Raw genomic sequence first — 17,383 nt, 5'->3', positions numbered from 1 at the left:
GGGAACCATCCGACAGGATCCGCCGTCTCCTTTTCTCTCAGGGCCCCAAGGACGTTACGCGCTGACCACTGCTTAATCGCCTTGTGGTCAAAGGTGTGTTTGCGGAAAAATTTCTCCACGAAGGACAGGTGCTGCGGTACGGTCCAACTACTCGGAGCGTTCCGCGGCAGTGTGGCCAGACCCATCCTTCGCAACACTCGGGACAGGTAGAACCTCAGAAAGTAGTGGCACTTGCTGTTGGTGTACCGAGGATCTACGCACAGCTTGATGCAGCCGCACACAAAGGTGGCCATCAGGATGAGGGCGGCGTTGGGAATGTCTTTCCCTCCGTTCTCTGGAGATTTGTGCATCGCCTCCCTCCGGACGCGATCCATCTTTGATCTCCAGATAAATTTGAAGATGGCCTGCGTCACTGCTGCAGCGCAGGATTTGGGGATAGGCCACACCTGCGCCACGTACAACAACACGGACAGCAACTCGCACCGGATCACCAGGTTTTTCCCTGTTATGGAGAGCAAGCGTTTCTCCCACAAGCCCAGTTTCTGCCTGGCTTTCGCGATGCGCTCCTCCCAGTTTTTGATGCATGCCCCTGCCGCTCCGAACCATATCCCCAGCACCTTCAGGTACTCTGCCCTGACGGTGAAGGGGACAAAGGATTTGTCGGCCCAGTTCCCAAAGAACATGGCCTCGCTCTTTCCCTGGTTGACTTTGGCTCCCGAGGCCAGCTCGAACTGCTCGCAGACCTGGAGGAGCCTGCGGACAGACGAGGGGTCCGAGCAGAACACAGCCACGTCATCCATGTACAGGGAGGCTTTGACCTGCGTGCCTCCGCTGCCTGGGATTGTCACCCCTTTGATGCCTGGGTCGCTTCTGAGGGCCTGGGCAAAGGGTTCAATGCAACACACAAAAAGGACGGAGGAGAGAGGGCAGCCCTGTCTGACTCCAGACCTGATTTGGAAGCTATCTGTTTCCCACCCGTTGACTGAGACTGCGCTACTGATGTCTGTGTAGAGCAGCCGGATCCAATTGCGTATTCCCTCCCCAAAACCCATTTTGGAGAGCACATCCATCATGTAGTTGTGCGATATTCTGTCAAACGCCTTCTCCTGGTCGAGGCTGATGAGGCACGTATCCACCTGCCTGTCCTGCACGTAGGCGATCGTATCCCTGAGTAGCGCCAGGCTGTCAGAGATCTTCCTGCCGGGTACAGCACAGGTTTGATCAGGATGGATTACTGACCCCAGAGCAGACTTGACCCGGTTGGCGATGACCTTGGCCAGAATTTTGTAATCCACGTTCAATAGTGAGATGGGTCGCCAATTCCGAATTTCTTCCCTCTCCCCCTTCTGCTTGTAGATGAGGGTAATGATGCCTTTCCTCATGGATTCTGACATCCTGCCCTCCAGAAGCATACTCTCGTATACTTCCAGGAGGTCCGGGCCCGTCAAGTCCCACAACGCCGAGTAAAACTCCGCCGGTAAGCCGTCGCTTCCGGGAGTTTTACCCTTCTGCAAGGACTCGACGGCCTTGGTCAGCTCTTCCAGAGATACCGGTCTCTCCAGGCTGTCCCGCTCACCGTCGTCTAAGACCTGCGTGATAGACGACAGGAAAGACTGGGAGGCCGTGCTGTCTGTCGGCTTCAGGTCATACAGTCCGGCATAGAAGGATTTGCAGATCCTCCGAATGTCAGACTGCGATGACCCCACTGAGCCGTCCTCTTCCTTCAGGCTGCTGATCACAGAGGTTTCTCTGTGCACCTTCTGGAAGAAGAAGCGTGAGCACTTTTCGTCATGCTCCACGGAGCGGACCCTGGACCGGAAGATGACCTTGGCGGCCTCCGAGGCAAAGAGCGAGGCTTGCTGGCTCTTCACCTCCTGGAGCTCCTCCTTGACATCGACCCCCATCGACTGCAGTTGGAGCAGTTCCTGCATGCTTTTCTGGAGTCGGGACATGTCCCGCCGTCTCTCCCTGGCCTTCTGAACCCCTTTGCGAATGAAGAACTTTTTGATGTTGCCTTTGATGGTTTCCCACCAGAGCGATGGAGACTCAAAGAAGGGTTTGACGGTCCTCCAACCGTGGTAATCCCTCCTGAGTTCCTCGAGGTTCTCTGGGGTCAACAGTTCTACATTCAGCTTCCAGGACCCCCTGCCCACTTTCTGGTTTGCCTCCAGCTGACAGTCGGCCAGCAGGAGGCAGTGGTCAGAAAAGAACACCGGCCTGACGTCGGTGGGCCTGACCGTGAGCGCGCGGGACACAAACATAAAGTCGATCCTGGAGCGAACCGACCCGTCGGGCCGCGACCACGTGTACCTGCGCTGCCCTCCGTCTGCTGGGTTGCTGAAGACGTCGAGCAGCTTGGCATCTTTGACCGTCTCCAGCAGGGCTCTGGACGTAGCGTCCAGTTTGTTTTCAGCCCTGCTGGATCGGTCGGCCTTGTCTAGGATACAATTGAAGTCCCCACCCAGAATGACCGGCCTGGAGGTGGTGAGCAGCTGTGGCAGCTGCTCAAAAACCGCCAGCCGCTCGGTTCTGGCGGCAGGGGCATACACATTAATCAGCCTGAGAGGGCAGTTTTTGTACGTGACGTCTGCTACGAGAAGGCGTCCCCCCACCACCTCCCTAACTTCGGAGATGGTGAAGCCACCTCCCCGCAGCAGGATGCCGAGGCCCGAGGAACGGCAGTCGTTCCCACCTGACCAGATGGACGGTCCGTGGGACCACGCACTCGACCAGCGCCTGTAGCTGCTGAGGTGAGGGATCCCACACTCCTGCAGGAACAGCAGGTCGGCTTTGACGTTGGCCAGGTAGGATAATGTGGACGCACATCTCAACCCATCTTTGACACTGCGTACATTTACCGAGGCAAACTTAAAAGACATTTTTAAAGTACAAAAAGATTTGGCAGTTCTTACATGTCCGTCAGTCAGCATGCACCCGGTTCCGCATTCCTGTGGTGCTGACGAAGTTCTGCAGGGCGGCAGGGCTGATATATCCGTCCGAACCTGCCTCAAATCCTCGTCGGCGACTGGGTGACATCGTGGGAGTCATGTGGCCGTCTGGATGGTCTGCTGCTGCTGCGATGGCCTCGGTTCTCCCCGTCACCTGTGGATTCTTCGTCGCTTTTGAAAAGAGCCTCTTGAGGTTCTGTCGTCGTCTGGCAGCTTTTCTCTCGTCACCGTTGAGGGGTCTCGCTGCCACGGATTTCCTTTTCCGTATCTTTCTGCTGGATTTGACTTTCAGCCAGGGGCTTTCGAGCTCCGAGCTCTCCTGTTCCATGGCTTCGGCGCCCTCTGCTGGTGGTGCTGACGATGCGTCCTCCTGCTGCACTGGGGGGTCCGTTCGTCCTTCCGAAGCCTTTTCCGGGCCTGCTTCTGGACCGGTCGTCTGTCCCTCTGAGGTGGCACGGACGCTTGCCTTCTTCACTCCGCCTCCGGTGATCTGGGCGTAAGTGGCCTTTCGCTTGGGGCAGGCTCTGTAGACGTGGCCAGCCTCCCCACACAGGTTGCAACATTTGCTGTCGCTGCAGTCCTTTGTCGCGTGCCCCTCCTTCAAGCAGTTTCTGCAGAAGGTGGTGCTGCAGCTCGCGGCAAAATGGCCGGTTTTGCCGCAGATTCGGCACACTCGAGGCTGTCCCGCGTAGTACAGGAAGCCTCGATTCCCCCCGATGGCAAAATTGGAGGGCGGGTGCAGGAGGTCTCCGTTGGGGTCGGTCCTGAGAGTTACTCTCACCTGTCTCTTACAGGTCCAGATTCCGTACTTGTCCATCACATCCGCGCTCTCACCCTTCACCTCCACGTACCTGGAGAGGAACGTCAGCACATCAGCCGCAGGGACGTAGGGGTTATACATTTGGAACGTGATAACCCGGTTCCTCTGGGACGGCACGGTGAACAGGGGCTCCGCCGTCAGGATGGAGAGGGGCCCCTCTTTGCCTTTCTCCTTGAGGGCTGTCAGGAACTTGAGGCATCCTGACAGGCTCCTGAAGCTGACGTCCACGTAGGGCTGGTTGCTGTATTCAGCCACACCGTAGACGTCTGCTGCCTGGAATCCGCAGCACTCAAACAGTACCTTCTTCACGACGAAGTCTCGGCCCACGGGCGAGTCTCCTCCTGAAGCCTTCACCCGGATGGTGTTGGGCAGTCCTTGGCCTGTAGCTTTCGATGTAGCTGCAGCCATAGTTCAGCGACACTGAGTCGTACAGTACCGGCGTTTGGTCCAAGCCAGAGGCTTGAAACCAGCATTAAGGTCCACCAATAGCAGCAGAGCTCAAGTGTTGCAGACGGTCTTCTCCCGATCGTCTGACGCCAGCTTCCACAACGCCCATCGAGATCCGATAGCTCTTTGCGAAATTCGAGCCTCAGGCTAAGATCGCTTGTAGACAGTGAGAACGGCTCTCAGTCCGAGGCCAGTCAGTTTGTATGGAGTACACCCGAGCAACTGACCCAATCCTGAAGGGGTGGACGCTCAACCGGCTTAGTCGGCACCGTTAGGTTTCCACCGGTGGCAATCCCCTTCGAGGAGACACCTCTAAACTGATAAGAACAGATACTACACTTGATCTTAGCCAAAAGGCCGAGAAGCGATAGACCGTCAATTCCCAGCTGGCCCCCCTCCCTTCCTCAGCCACTGGCTTTCACGCGCCGCTTGCTGGCCACAGAAAAACCGTCAGCCTGCCTGAGTGCTGCAGTAGCGTCGCAGCGCAGCAGGGGGCTCAGCGTGTGCGTCCTTTACTCTGCCGTCGACACCTGCGGTGCCAGTAGGCAGGTGCTGCCACATGTTCTGTTTTTGATGCTCTTGTGAGTCAGTGCACCGTTCCTGGAGAGAGTGCAAGACCAGGTCGATGCGTGGCGTGGTAGGAGCGAGCCCCTTTCCCCAGCGCCCTGTTCCAAAAATCAGGTTAATATTTGGTCCCCAGATCGGGGAACTATCAGATATTAAACTGATAAGAACAGATACTACACTTGATCTTAGCCAAAAGGCCGAGAAGCGATAGCCCGTCAATTCCCAGCTGGCCCCCCTCCCTTCCTCAGCCACTGGCTTTCACGCGCCGCTTGCTGGCCACAGAAAAACCGTCAGCCTGCCTGAGTGCTGCAGTAGCGTCGCAGCGCAGCAGGGGGCTCAGCGTGTGCGTCCTTTACTCTGCCGTCGACACCTGCGGTGCCAGTAGGCAGGTGCTGCCACATGTTCTGTTTTTGATGCTCTTGTGAGTCAGTGCACCGTTCCTGGAGAGAGTGCAAGACCAGGTCGATGCGTGGCGTGGTAGGAGCGAGCCCCTTTCCCCAGCGCCCTGTTCCAAAAATCAGGTTAATATTTGGTCCCCAGATCGGGGAACTATCAGATATTAAACTGATAAGAACAGATTTTTTTTTTTCCAAAAATATACTTTATTCATAAAAATCTCAAGTAATCTATTACAGTGTACAGGGCTTCGAGTAGCAAAACAATGCGGAATCAAAACATTTTTGCAGATCCGTCCAAAACTACAGTGACTACATTTCAGTACTTAAAAAACTATGTCCATGTCTCAAAATTTACATATTTGTACTAATTACCATGATTACATTTCAATACTTAAAAACTATATACACGCCTTAAAAGATTACTGTGTGCCGTTAGTGCTCAGATTGGCACACAGTTACGCAGGTCGAGGGTATTCTGCAGTTCCTGGGCCCTCGGTCTGCCTCCGTTAAAAGGCCTTACAGTGTGGCCTTTCCCCATTGTGCCTTTGCGGCGGCTGCCCCAAGCTTCAGCCCGTCCCTCAGCACGTAGTCCTGGACCTTGGAATGTGCCAGTCTGCAACACTCGGTCGAGGACAGTTCTTTCAGCTGGAAGATCAGCAAGATACTACACTTGATCTTAGCCAAAAGGCCGAGAAGCGATAGCCCGTCAATTCCCAGCTGGCCCCCCTCCCTTCCTCAGCCACTGGCTTTCACGCGCCGCTTGCTGGCCACAGAAAAACCGTCAGCCTGCCTGAGTGCTGCAGTAGCGTCGCAGCGCAGCAGGGGGCTCAGCGTGTGCGTCCTTTACTCTGCCGTCGACACCTGCGGTGCCAGTAGGCAGGTGCTGCCACATGTTCTGTTTTTGATGCTCTTGTGAGTCAGTGCACCGTTCCTGGAGAGAGTGCAAGACCAGGTCGATGCGTGGCGTGGTAGGAGCGAGCCCCTTTCCCCAGCGCCCTGTTCCAAAAATCAGGTTAATATTTGGTCCCCAGATCGGGGAACTATCAGATATTAAACTGATAAGAACAGATTTTTTTTTTCCAAAAATATACTTTATTCATAAAAATCTCAAGTAAACTATTACAATGTACAGGGCTTCGAGTAGCAAAACAATGCGGAATGAAAACATTTTTGCAGATCTGTCCAAAACTACAGTGACTACATTTCAGTACTTAACATTTCAGTACTTAAAAAAAAACTATGTCCATGTCTCCATATTTACATATTTGTACTAATTACAATGATAACATTTCAATACTTAAAAAACTATGTACACGGCTCAAAAAATTTCTGTGTGCCCTTAGTGCTTAGATTGGCACACAGTTACGCAGGTCGAGGGTATTCTGCAGTTCCTGGGCCCTCGGTCTGCCTCCGTTAAAAGGCCTTACAGTGTGGCCTTTCCCCATTGTGCCTTTGCGGCGGCTGCCCCAAGCTTCAGCCCGTCCCTCAGCACGTAGTCCTGGACCTTGGAATGTGCCAGTCTGCAACACTCGGTCGAGGACAATTCTTTCAGCTGGAAGATCAGCAAGTTTCGGGCGGACCAAAGTGCGTCCTTCACCGAGTTGATGACCTTCCAGCAGCAGTTGATATTTGTCTCGGTGTGCGTTCCCGGAAACAGCCCGTAGAGCACAGAGTCCTGCGTCACCGAGCTGCTCGGGACGAACCGCGACAAATACCACTGCATCTCGCTCCAGACCTTCTTTGCAAAGGCACATTCCCAAAGGAGGTGTGCGACCGTCTCGTCAGCCCCGCAGCCGCTTCGACGGCAGCGTGCGGTGATGTTGAGACCTCGAGCGTGCATAAAGGATCTGACGGGGAGTGCCCTTCTCACCACCAGCCAAGCCAGATCTTGGTGCTTGTTTGTCAGTTCTGGTGATGAGGCGTTCTGCCAGATGACACTGACAGTCTGCTCAGGGAACCATCCGACGGAATCCGCCGTCTCCTTTACTCTCAGGGCCCCAAGGACGTTACGCGCTGACCACTGCTTAATCGCCTTGTGGTCAAAGGTGTGTTTGCGGAAAAATTTCTCCACGAAGGACAGGTGCTGCGGTACGGTCCAACTACTCGGAGCGTTCCGCGGCAGTGTGGCCAGACCCATCCTTCGCAACACTCGGGACAGGTAGAACCTCAAAAAGTAGTGGCACTTGCTGTTGGTGTACCGAGGATCTACGCACAGCTTGATGCAGCCGCACACAAAGGTGGCCATCAGGATGAGGGCGGCGTTGGGAATGTCTTTCCCTCCGTTCTCTGGAGATTTGTGCATCGCCTCCCTCCGGACGCGATCCATCTTTGATCTCCAGATAAATTTGAAGATGGCCTGCGTCACTGCTGCAGCGCAGGATTTGGGGATAGGCCACACCTGCGCCACGTACAACAACACGGACAGCAACTCGCACCGGATCACCAGGTTTTTCCCTGTTATGGAGAGCGAGCGTTGCTCCCACAAGCCGAGTTTCTGCCTGGCTTTCGCGATGCGCTCCTCCCAGTTTTTGATGCATGCCCCTGCCGCTCCGAACCATATCCCCAGCACCTTCAGGTACTCTGCCCTGACGGTGAAGGGGACAAAGGATTTGTCGGCCCAGTTCCCAAAGAACATGGCCTCGCTCTTTCCCTGGTTGACTTTGGCTCCCGAGGCCAGCTCGAACTGCTCGCAGACCTGGAGGAGCCTGCGGACAGACGAGGGGTCCGAGCAGAACACAGCCACGTCATCCATGTACAGGGAGGCTTTGACCTGCGTTCCTCCGCTGCCTGGGATTGTCACCCCTTTGATGCCTGGGTCGCTTCTGAGGGCCTGGGCAAAGGGTTCAATGCAACACACAAAAAGGACGGAGGAGAGAGGGCAGCCCTGTCTGACTCCAGACCTGATTTGGAAGCTATCTGTTTCCCACCCGTTGACTGAGACTGCGCTACTGATGTCTGTGTAGAGCAGCCGGATCCAATTGCGTATTCCCTCCCCAAAACCCATTTTGGAGAGCACATCCATCATGTAGCTGTGCGATATTCTGTCAAACGCCTTCTCCTGGTCGAGGCTGATGAGGCACGTATCCACCTGCCTGTCCTGCACGTAGGCGATCGTATCCCTGAGTAGCGCCAGGCTATCAGAGATCTTCCTGCCGGGTACAGCACAGGTTTGATCAGGATGGATTACTGACCCCAGAGCAGACTTGACCCGGTTGGCGATGACCTTGGCCAGAATTTTGTAATCCACGTTCAATAGTGAAATGGGTCGCCAATTCCGAATTTCTTCCCTCTCCCCCTTCTGCTTGTAGATGAGGGTAATGATGCCTTTCCTCATGGATTCTGACATCCTGCCCTCCAGAAGCATACTCTCGTATACTTCCAGGAGGTCCGGGCCCGTCAAGTCCCACGACGCCGAGTAAAACTCTGCCGGTAAGCCGTCGCTTCCGGGAGTTTTACCCTTCTGCAAGGACTCGACGGCCTTGGTCAGCTCTTCCAGAGATACCGGTCTCTCCAGGCTGTCCCGCTCACCGTCGTCTAAGACCTGCGTGATAGACGACAGGAAAGACTGGGAGGCCGTGCTGTCTGTCGGCTTCAGGTCATACAGTCCGGCATAGAAGGATTTGCAGATCCTCAGAATGTCAGACTGCGATGACCCCACTGAGCCGTCCTCTTCCTTCAGGCTGCTGATCACAGAGGTTTCTCTGTGCACCTTCTGGAAGAAGAAGCGTGAGCACTTTTCGTCCTGCTCCACGGAGCGGACCCTGGACCGGAAGATGACCTTGGCGGCCTCCGAGGCAAAGAGCGAGGCTTGCTGGCTCTTCACCTCCTGGAGCTCCTCCTTGACATCGACCCCCATCGACTGCAGTTGGAGCAGTTCCTGCATGCTTTTCTGGAGTCGGGACATGTCCCGCCGTCTCTCCCTGGCCTTCTGAACCCCTTTGCGAATGAAGAACCGTTTGATGTTGCCTTTGATGGTTTCCCACCAGAGCGATGGAGACTCAAAGAAGGGTTTGACGGTCCTCCAACCGTGGTAATCCCTCCTGAGTTCCTCGAGGTTCTCTGGGGTCAACAGTTCTACATTCAGCTTCCAGGACCCCCTGCCCACTTTCTGGTTTGCCTCCAGCTGACAGTCGGCCAGCAGGAGGCAGTGGTCAGAAAAGAACACCGGCCTGACGTCGGTGGGCCTGACCGTGAGCGCGCGGGACACAAACATAAAGTCGATCCTGGAGCGAACCGACCTGTCCGGCCGCGACCACGTGTACCTGCGCTGCCCTCCGTCTGCTGGGTTGCTGAAGACGTCGAGCAGCTTGGCATCTTTGACCGTCTCCAGCAGGGCTCTGGACGTAGCGTCCAGTTTGTTTTCAGCCCTGCTGGATCGGTCGGCCTTGTCTAGGATACAATTGAAGTCCCCACCCAGAATGACCGGCCTGGAGGTGGTGAGCAGCTGTGGCAGCTGCTCAAAAACCGCCAGCCGCTCGGTTCTGGCGGCAGGGGCATACACATTAATCAGCCTGAGAGGGCAGTTTTTGTACGTGACGTCTGCTACGAGAAGGCGTCCCCCCACCACCTCCCTAACTTCGGAGATGGTAAAGCCACCTCCCCGCAGCAGGATGCCGAGGCCCGAGGAACGGCAGTCGTTCCCACCTGACCAGATGGACGGTCCGTGGGACCACGCACTCGACCAGCGCCTGTAGCTGCTGAGGTGAGGGATCCCACACTCCTGCAGGAACAGCAGGTCGGCTTTGACGTTGGCCAGGTAGGATAATGTGGACGCACATCTCAACCCATCTTTGACACTGCGTACATTTACCGAGGCAAACTTAAAAGACATTTTTAAAGTACAAAAAGATTTGGCAGTTCTTACATGTCCGTCAGTCAGCATGCACCCGGTTCCGCATTCCTGTGGTGCTGACGAAGTTCTGCAGGGCGGCAGGGCTGATATATCCGTCCGAACCTGCCTCAAATCCTCGTCGGCGACTGGGTGACATCGTGGGAGTCATGTGGCCGTCTGGATGGTCTGCTGCTGCTGCGATGGCCTCGGTTCTCCCCGTCACCTGTGGATTCTTCGTCGCTTTTGAAAAGAGCCTCTTGAGGTTCTGTCGTCGTCTGGCAGCTTTTCTCTCGTCACCGTTGAGGGGTCTCGCTGCCACGGATTTCCTTTTCCGTACCTTTCTGCTGGATTTGACTTTCAGCCAGGGGCTTTCGAGCTCCGAGCTCTCCTGTTCCAGGGCTTCGGCGCCCTCTGCTGGTGGTGCTGACGATGCTCCTGCTGCACTGGGGGGTCCGCTCGTCCTTCCGAAGCCTTTTCCGGGCCTGCTTCTGGACCGGTCGTCTGTAAACTGATAAGAACAGATACTACACTTGATCTTAGCCAAAAGGCCGAGAAGCGATAGCCCGTCAATTCCCCGCTGGCCCCCCTCCCTTCCTCAGCCACTGGCTTTCACGCGCCGCTTGCTGGCCACAGAAAAACCGTCAGCCTGCCTGAGTGCTGCAGTAGCGTCGCAGCGCAGCAGGGGGCTCAGCGTGTGCGTCCTTTACTCTGCCGTCGACACCTGCGGTGCCAGTAGGCAGGTGCTGCCACATGTTCTGTTTTTGATGCTCTTGTGAGTCAGTGCACCGTTCCTGGAGAGAGTGCAAGACCAGGTCGATGCGTGGCGTGGTAGGAGCGAGCCCCTTTCCCCAGCGCCCTGTTCCAAAAATCAGGTTAATATTTGGTCCCCAGATCGGGGAACTATCAGATATTAAACTGATAAGAACAGATTTTTTTTTTTCCAAAAATATACTTTATTCATAAAAATCTCAAGTAATCTATTACAGTGTACAGGGCTTCGAGTAGCAAAACAATGCGGAATCAAAACATTTTTGCAGATCTGTCCAAAACTACAGTGACTACATTTCAGTACTTAACATTTCAGTACTTAAAAAAAAACTATGTCCATGTCTCCATATTTACATATTTGTACTAATTACAATGATTACATTTCAATACTTAAAAAACTATATACACGGCTCAAAAAATTTCTGTGTGCCGTTAGTGCTCAGATTGGCACACAGTTACGCAGGTCGAGGGTATTCTGCAGTTCCTGGGCCCTCGGTCTGCCTCCGTTAAAAGGCCTTACAGCGTGGCCTTTCCCCATTGTGCCTTTGCGGCGGCTGCCCCAAGCTTCAGCCCGTCCCTCAGCACGTAGTCCTGGACCTTGGAATGTGCCAGTCTGCAACACTCGGTCGAGGACAATTCTTTCAGCTGGAAGATCAGCAAGTTTCGGGCGGACCAAAGTGCGTCCTTCACCGAGTTGATGACCTTCCAGCAGCAGTTGATATTTGTCTCGGTGTGCGTTCCCGGAAACAGCCCGTAGAGCACAGAGTCCTGCGTCACCGAGCTGCTCGGGACGAACCGCGACAAATACCACTGCATCTCGCTCCAGACCTTCTTTGCAAAGGCACATTCCCAAAGGAGGTGTGCGACCGTCTCGTCAGCCCCGCAGCCGCTTCGAGGGCAGCGTGCGGTGATGTTGAGACCTCGAGCGTGCATAAAGGATCTGACGGGGAGTGCCCTTCTCACCACCAGCCAAGCCAGATCTTGGTGCTTGTTTGTCAGTTCTGGTGATGAGGCGTTCTGCCAGATGACACTGACAGTCTGCTCAGGGAACCATCCGACAGGATCCGCCGTCTCCTTTTCTCTCAGGGCCCCAAGGACGTTACGCGCTGACCACTGCTTAATCGCCTTGTGGTCAAAGGTGTGTTTGCGGAAAAATTTCTCCACGAAGGACAGGTGCTGCGGGACGGTCCAACTACTCGGAGCGTTCTGCGGCAGTGTGGCCAGACCCATCCTTCGCAACACTCGGGACAGGTAGAACCTCAAAAAGTAGTGGCACTTGCTGTTGGTGTACCGAGGATCTACGCACAGCTTGATGCAGCCGCACACAAAGGTGGCCATCAGGATGAGGGCGGCGTTGGGAATGTCTTTCCCTCCGTTCTCTGGAGATTTGTGCATCGCCTCCCTCCGGACGCGATCCATCTTTGATCTCCAGATAAATTTGAAGATGGCCTGCGTCACTGCTGCAGCGCAGGATTTGGGGATAGGCCACACCTGCGCCACGTACAACAACACGGACAGCAACTCGCACCGGATCACCAGGTTTTTCCCTGTTATGGAGAGCGAGCGATTCTCCCACAGGCCCAGTTTCTGCCTGGCTTTCGCGATGCGCTCCTCCCAGTTTTTGATGCATGCCCCTGCCGCTCCGAACCATATCCCCAGCACCTTCAGGTACTCTGCCCTGACGGTGAAGGGGACAAAGGATTTGTCGGCCCAGTTCCCAAAGAACATGGCCTCGCTCTTTCCCTGGTTGACTTTGGCTCCCGAGGCCAGCTCGAACTGCTCGCAGACCTGGAGGAGCCTGCGGACAGACGAGGGGTCCGAGCAGAACACAGCCACGTCATCCATGTACAGGGAGGCTTTGACCTGCGTGCCTCCGCTGCCTGGGATTGTCACCCCTTTGATGCCTGGGTCGCTTCTGAGGGCCTGGGCAAAGGGTTCAATGCAACACACAAAAAGGACGGAGGAGAGAGGGCAGCCCTGTCTGACTCCAGACCTGATTTGGAAGCTATCTGTTTCCCACCCGTTGACTGAGACTGCGCTACTGATGTCTGTGTAGAGCAGCCGGATCCAATTGCGTATTCCCTCCCCAAAACCCATTTTGGAGAGCACATCCATCATGTAGCTGTGCGATATTCTGTCAAACGCCTTCTCCTGGTCGAGGCTGATGAGGCACGTATCCACCTGCCTGTCCTGCACGTAGGCGATCGTATCCCTGAGTAGCGCCAGGCTATCAGAGATCTTCCTGCCGGGTACAGCACAGGTTTGATCAGGGTGGATTACTGACCCCAGAGCAGACTTGACCCGGTTGGCGATGACCTTGGCCAGAATTTTGTAATCCACGTTCAATAGTGAAATGGGTCGCCAATTCCGAATTTCTTCCCTCTCCCCCTTCTGCTTGTAGATGAGGGTAATGATGCCTTTCCTCATGGATTCTGACATCCTGCCCTCCAGAAGCATACTCTCGTATACTTCCAGGAGGTCCGGGCCCGTCAAGTCCCACAACGCCGAGTAAAACTCCGCCGGTAAGCCGTCGCTTCCGGGAGTTTTACCCTTCTGCAAGGACTCGACGGCCTTGGTCAACTCTTCCAGAGATACCGGTCTCTCCAGGCTGTCCCGCTCACCGTCGTCTAAGACCTGCGTGATAGACGACAGGAAAGACTGGGAGGCCGTGCTGTCTGTCGGCTTCAGGTCATACAGTCCGGCATAGAAGGATTTGCAGATCCTCAGAATGTCAGACTGCGATGACCCCACTGAGCCGTCCTCTTCCTTCAGGCTGCTGATCACAGAGGTTTCTCTGTGCACCTTCTGGAAGAAGAAGCGTGAGCACTTTTCGTCCTGCTCCACGGAGCGGACCCTGGACCGGAAGATGACCTTGGCGGCCTCCGAGGCAAAGAGCGAGGCTTGCTGGCTCTTCACCTCCTGGAGCTCCTCCTTGACATCGACCCCCATCGACTGCAGTTGGAGCAGTTCCTGCATGCTTTTCTGGAGTCGGGACATGTCCCGCCGTCTCTCCCTCGCCTTCTGAACCCCTTTGCGAATGAAGAACCTTTTGATGTTGCCTTTGATGGTTTCCCACCAGAGCGATGGAGACTCAAAGAAGGGTTTGACGGTCCTCCAACCGTGGTAATCCCTCCTGAGTTCCTCGAGGTTCTCTGGGGTCAACAGTTCTACATTCAGCTTCCAGGACCCCCTGCCCACTTTCTGGTTTGCCTCCAGTTGACAGTCGGCCAGCAGGAGGCAGTGGTCAGAAAAGAACACCGGCCTGACGTCGGTGGGCCTGACCGTGAGCGCGCGGGACACAAACATAAAGTCGATTCTGGAGCGAACCGACCCGTCGGGCCGCGACCACGTGTACCTGCGCTGCCCTCCGTCTGCTGGGTTGCTGAAGACGTCGAGCAGCTTGGCATCTTTGACCGTCTCCAGCAGGGCTCTGGACGTAGCGTCCAGTTTGTTTTCAGCCCTGCTGGATCGGTCGGCCTTGTCTAGGATACAATTGAAGTCCCCACCCAGAATGACCGGCCTGGAGGTGGTGAGCAGCTGTGGCAGCTGCTCAAAAACCGCCAGCCGCTCGGTTCTGGCGGCAGGGGCATACACATTAATCAGCCTGAGAGGGCAGTTTTTGTACGTGACGTCTGCTACGAGAAGGCGTCCCCCCACCACCTCCCTAACTTCGGAGATGGTGAAGCCACCTCCCCGCAGCAGGATGCCGAGGCCCGAGGAACGGCAGTCGTTCCCACCTGACCAGATGGATGGTCCGTGGGACCACGCACTCGACCAGCGCCTGTAGCTGCTGAGGTGAGGGATCCCACACTCCTGCAGGAACAGCAGGTCGGCTTTGACGTTGGCCAGGTAGGATAACGTGGACGCACATCTCAACCCGTCTTTGACACTGCGTACATTTACCGAGGCAAACTTAAAAGACATTTTTAAAGTACAAAAAGATTTGGCAGTTCTTACATGTCCGTCAGTCAGCATGCACCCGGTTCCGCATTCCTGTGGTGCTGACGAAGTTCTGCAGGGCGGCAGGGCTGATATATCCGTCCGAAACTGCCTCAAATCCTCGTCGGCGACTGGGTGACATCGTCGGACTCATGTGGCCGTCTGGATGGTCTGCTGCTGCTGCGATGGCCTCGGTTCTCCCCGTCACCTGTGGATTCTTCGTCGCTTTTGAAAAGAGCCTCTTGAGGTTCTGTCGTCGTCTGGCAGCTTTTCTCTCGTCACCGTTGAGGGGTCTCGCTGCCACGGATTTCCTTTTCCGTATCTTTCTGCTGGATTTGACTTTCAGCCAGGGGCTTTCGAGCTCCGAGCTCTCCTGTTCCATGGCTTCGGCGCCCTCTGCTGGTGGTGCTGACGATGCGTCCTCCTGCTGCACTGGGGGGTCCGCTCGTCCTTCCGAAACCTTTTCCGGGCCTGCTTCTGGACCGGTCGTCTGTCCCTCTGATACTACACTTGATCTTAGCCAAAAGGCCGAGAAGCGATAGCCCGTCAATTCCCAGCTGGCCCCCCTCCCTTCCTCAGCCACTGGCTTTCACGCGCCGCTTGCTGGCCACAGAAAAACCGTCAGCCTGCCTGAGTGCTGCAGTAGCGTCGCAGCGCAGCAGGGGGCTCAGCGTGTGCGTCCTTTACTCTGCCGTCGACACCTGCGGTGCCAGTAGGCAGGTGCTGCCACATGTTCTGTTTTTGATGCTCTTGTGAGTCAGTGCACCGTTCCTGGAGAGAGTGCAAGACCAGGTCGATGCGTGGCGTGGTAGGAGCGAGCCCCTTTCCCCAGCGCCCTGTTCCAAAAATCAGGTTAATATTTGGTCCCCAGATCGGGGAACTATCAGATATTAAACTGATAAGAACAGATTTTTTTTTCCAAAAATATACTTTATTCATAAAAATCTCAAGTAATCTATTACAGTGTACAGGGCTTCGAGTAGCAAAACAATGCGGAATCAAAACATTTTTGCAGATCCGTCCAAAACTACAGTGACTACATTTCAGTACTTAAAAAACTATGTCCATGTCTCAAAATTTACATATTTGTACTAATTACCATGATTACATTTCAATACTTAAAAACTATATACACGCCTTAAAAGATTACTGTGTGCCGTTAGTGCTCAGATTGGCACACAGTTACGCAGGTCGAGGGTATTCTGCAGTTCCTGGGCCCTCGGTCTGCCTCCGTTAAAAGGCCTTACAGTGTGGCCTTTCCCCATTGTGCCTTTGCGGCGGCTGCCCCAAGCTTCAGCCCGTCCCTCAGCACGTAGTCCTGGACCTTGGAATGTGCCAGTCTGCAACACTCGGTCGAGGACAGTTCTTTCAGCTGGAAGATCAGCAAGATACTACACTTGATCTTAGCCAAAAGGCCGAGAAGCGATAGCCCGTCAATTCCCAGCTGGCCCCCCTCCCTTCCTCAGCCACTGGCTTTCACGCGCCGCTTGCTGGCCACAGAAAAACCGTCAGCCTGCCTGAGTGCTGCAGTAGCGTCGCAGCGCAGCAGGGGGCTCAGCGTGTGCGTCCTTTACTCTGCCGTCGACACCTGCGGTGCCAGTAGGCAGGTGCTGCCACATGTTCTGTTTTTGATGCTCTTGTGAGTCAGTGCACCGTTCCTGGAGAGAGTGCAAGACCAGGTCGATGCGTGGCGTGGTAGGAGCGAGCCCCTTTCCCCAGCGCCCTGTTCCAAAAATCAGGTTAATATTTGGTCCCCAGATCGGGGAACTATCAGATATTAAACTGATAAGAACAGATTTTTTTTTTTCCCAAAAATATACTTTATTCATAAAAATCTCAAGTAAACTATTACAATGTACAGGGCTTCGAGTAGCAAAACAATGCGGAATGAAAACATTTTTGCAGATCTGTCCAAAACTACAGTGACTACATTTCAGTACTTAACATTTCAGTACTTAAAAAAAAACTATGTCCATGTCTCCATATTTACATATTTGTACTAATTACAATGATAACATTTCAATACTTAAAAAACTATGTACACGGCTCAAAAAATTTCTGTGTGCCCTTAGTGCTTAGATTGGCACACAGTTACGCAGGTCGAGGGTATTCTGCAGTTCCTGGGCCCTCGGTCTGCCTCCGTTAAAAGGCCTTACAGTGTGGCCTTTCCCCATTGTGCCTTTGCGGCGGCTGCCCCAAGCTTCAGCCCGTCCCTCAGCACGTAGTCCTGGACCTTGGAATGTGCCAGTCTGCAACACTCGGTCGAGGACAATTCTTTCAGCTGGAAGATCAGCAAGTTTCGGGCGGACCAAAGTGCGTCCTTCACCGAGTTGATGACCTTCCAGCAGCAGTTGATATTTGTCTCGGTGTGCGTTCCCGGAAACAGCCCGTAGAGCACAGAGTCCTGCGTCACCGAGCTGCTCGGGACGAACCGCGACAAATACCACTGCATCTCGCTCCAGACCTTCTTTGCAAAGGCACATTCCCAAAGGAGGTGTGCGACCGTCTCGTCAGCCCCGCAGCCGCTTCGACGGCAGCGTGCGGTGATGTTGAGACCTCGAGCGTGCATAAAGGATCTGACGGGGAGTGCCCTTCTCACCACCAGCCAAGCCAGATCTTGGTGCTTGTTTGTCAGTTCTGGTGATGAGGCGTTCTGCCAGATGAC

The 17,383-nt window shown here is 54.8% G+C and overlaps 1 non-coding gene and 9 pseudogenes across 1 annotated transcript; all 10 read right to left on the bottom strand.

Moving 5' to 3' along the window:
• Nucleotides 1-4,451: 4,451 nt before the first annotated feature.
• LOC145339988 (U2 spliceosomal RNA) lies at nucleotides 4,452-4,584 on the bottom strand (annotated as a pseudogene).
• Nucleotides 4,585-4,799: 215 nt separating this feature from the next.
• Nucleotides 4,800-4,991, bottom strand: LOC145339961 (U2 spliceosomal RNA). Its single transcript, XR_013886141.1, has one exon. It is a non-coding gene; the product is annotated as a U2 spliceosomal RNA (small nuclear RNA).
• Nucleotides 4,992-5,206: 215 nt separating this feature from the next.
• On the bottom strand, nucleotides 5,207-5,381 carry LOC145339978 (U2 spliceosomal RNA; annotated as a pseudogene).
• A 430-nt stretch (nucleotides 5,382-5,811) lies between these two features.
• LOC145339994 (U2 spliceosomal RNA) lies at nucleotides 5,812-5,880 on the bottom strand (annotated as a pseudogene).
• Nucleotides 5,881-6,095: 215 nt separating this feature from the next.
• LOC145339980 (U2 spliceosomal RNA) lies at nucleotides 6,096-6,269 on the bottom strand (annotated as a pseudogene).
• A 4,187-nt stretch (nucleotides 6,270-10,456) lies between these two features.
• LOC145339991 (U2 spliceosomal RNA) lies at nucleotides 10,457-10,571 on the bottom strand (annotated as a pseudogene).
• A 215-nt stretch (nucleotides 10,572-10,786) lies between these two features.
• LOC145339977 (U2 spliceosomal RNA) lies at nucleotides 10,787-10,961 on the bottom strand (annotated as a pseudogene).
• Nucleotides 10,962-15,473: 4,512 nt separating this feature from the next.
• LOC145339987 (U2 spliceosomal RNA) lies at nucleotides 15,474-15,646 on the bottom strand (annotated as a pseudogene).
• Nucleotides 15,647-16,076: 430 nt separating this feature from the next.
• On the bottom strand, nucleotides 16,077-16,145 carry LOC145339993 (U2 spliceosomal RNA; annotated as a pseudogene).
• Nucleotides 16,146-16,360: 215 nt separating this feature from the next.
• LOC145339985 (U2 spliceosomal RNA) lies at nucleotides 16,361-16,536 on the bottom strand (annotated as a pseudogene).
• Nucleotides 16,537-17,383: the final 847 nt, after the last annotated feature.

The sequence above is a fragment of the Carcharhinus amblyrhynchos genome, unplaced genomic scaffold (genome assembly GCF_965287045.1).
Source record: "Carcharhinus amblyrhynchos unplaced genomic scaffold, sCarAmb.v2.hapA scaffold_734, whole genome shotgun sequence".
Taxonomy (NCBI): domain Eukaryota; kingdom Metazoa; phylum Chordata; class Chondrichthyes; order Carcharhiniformes; family Carcharhinidae; genus Carcharhinus; species Carcharhinus amblyrhynchos.
Note: the sequence above shows the minus strand (reverse complement) of the source record. Positions and strands in the feature narration are given on the sequence as shown.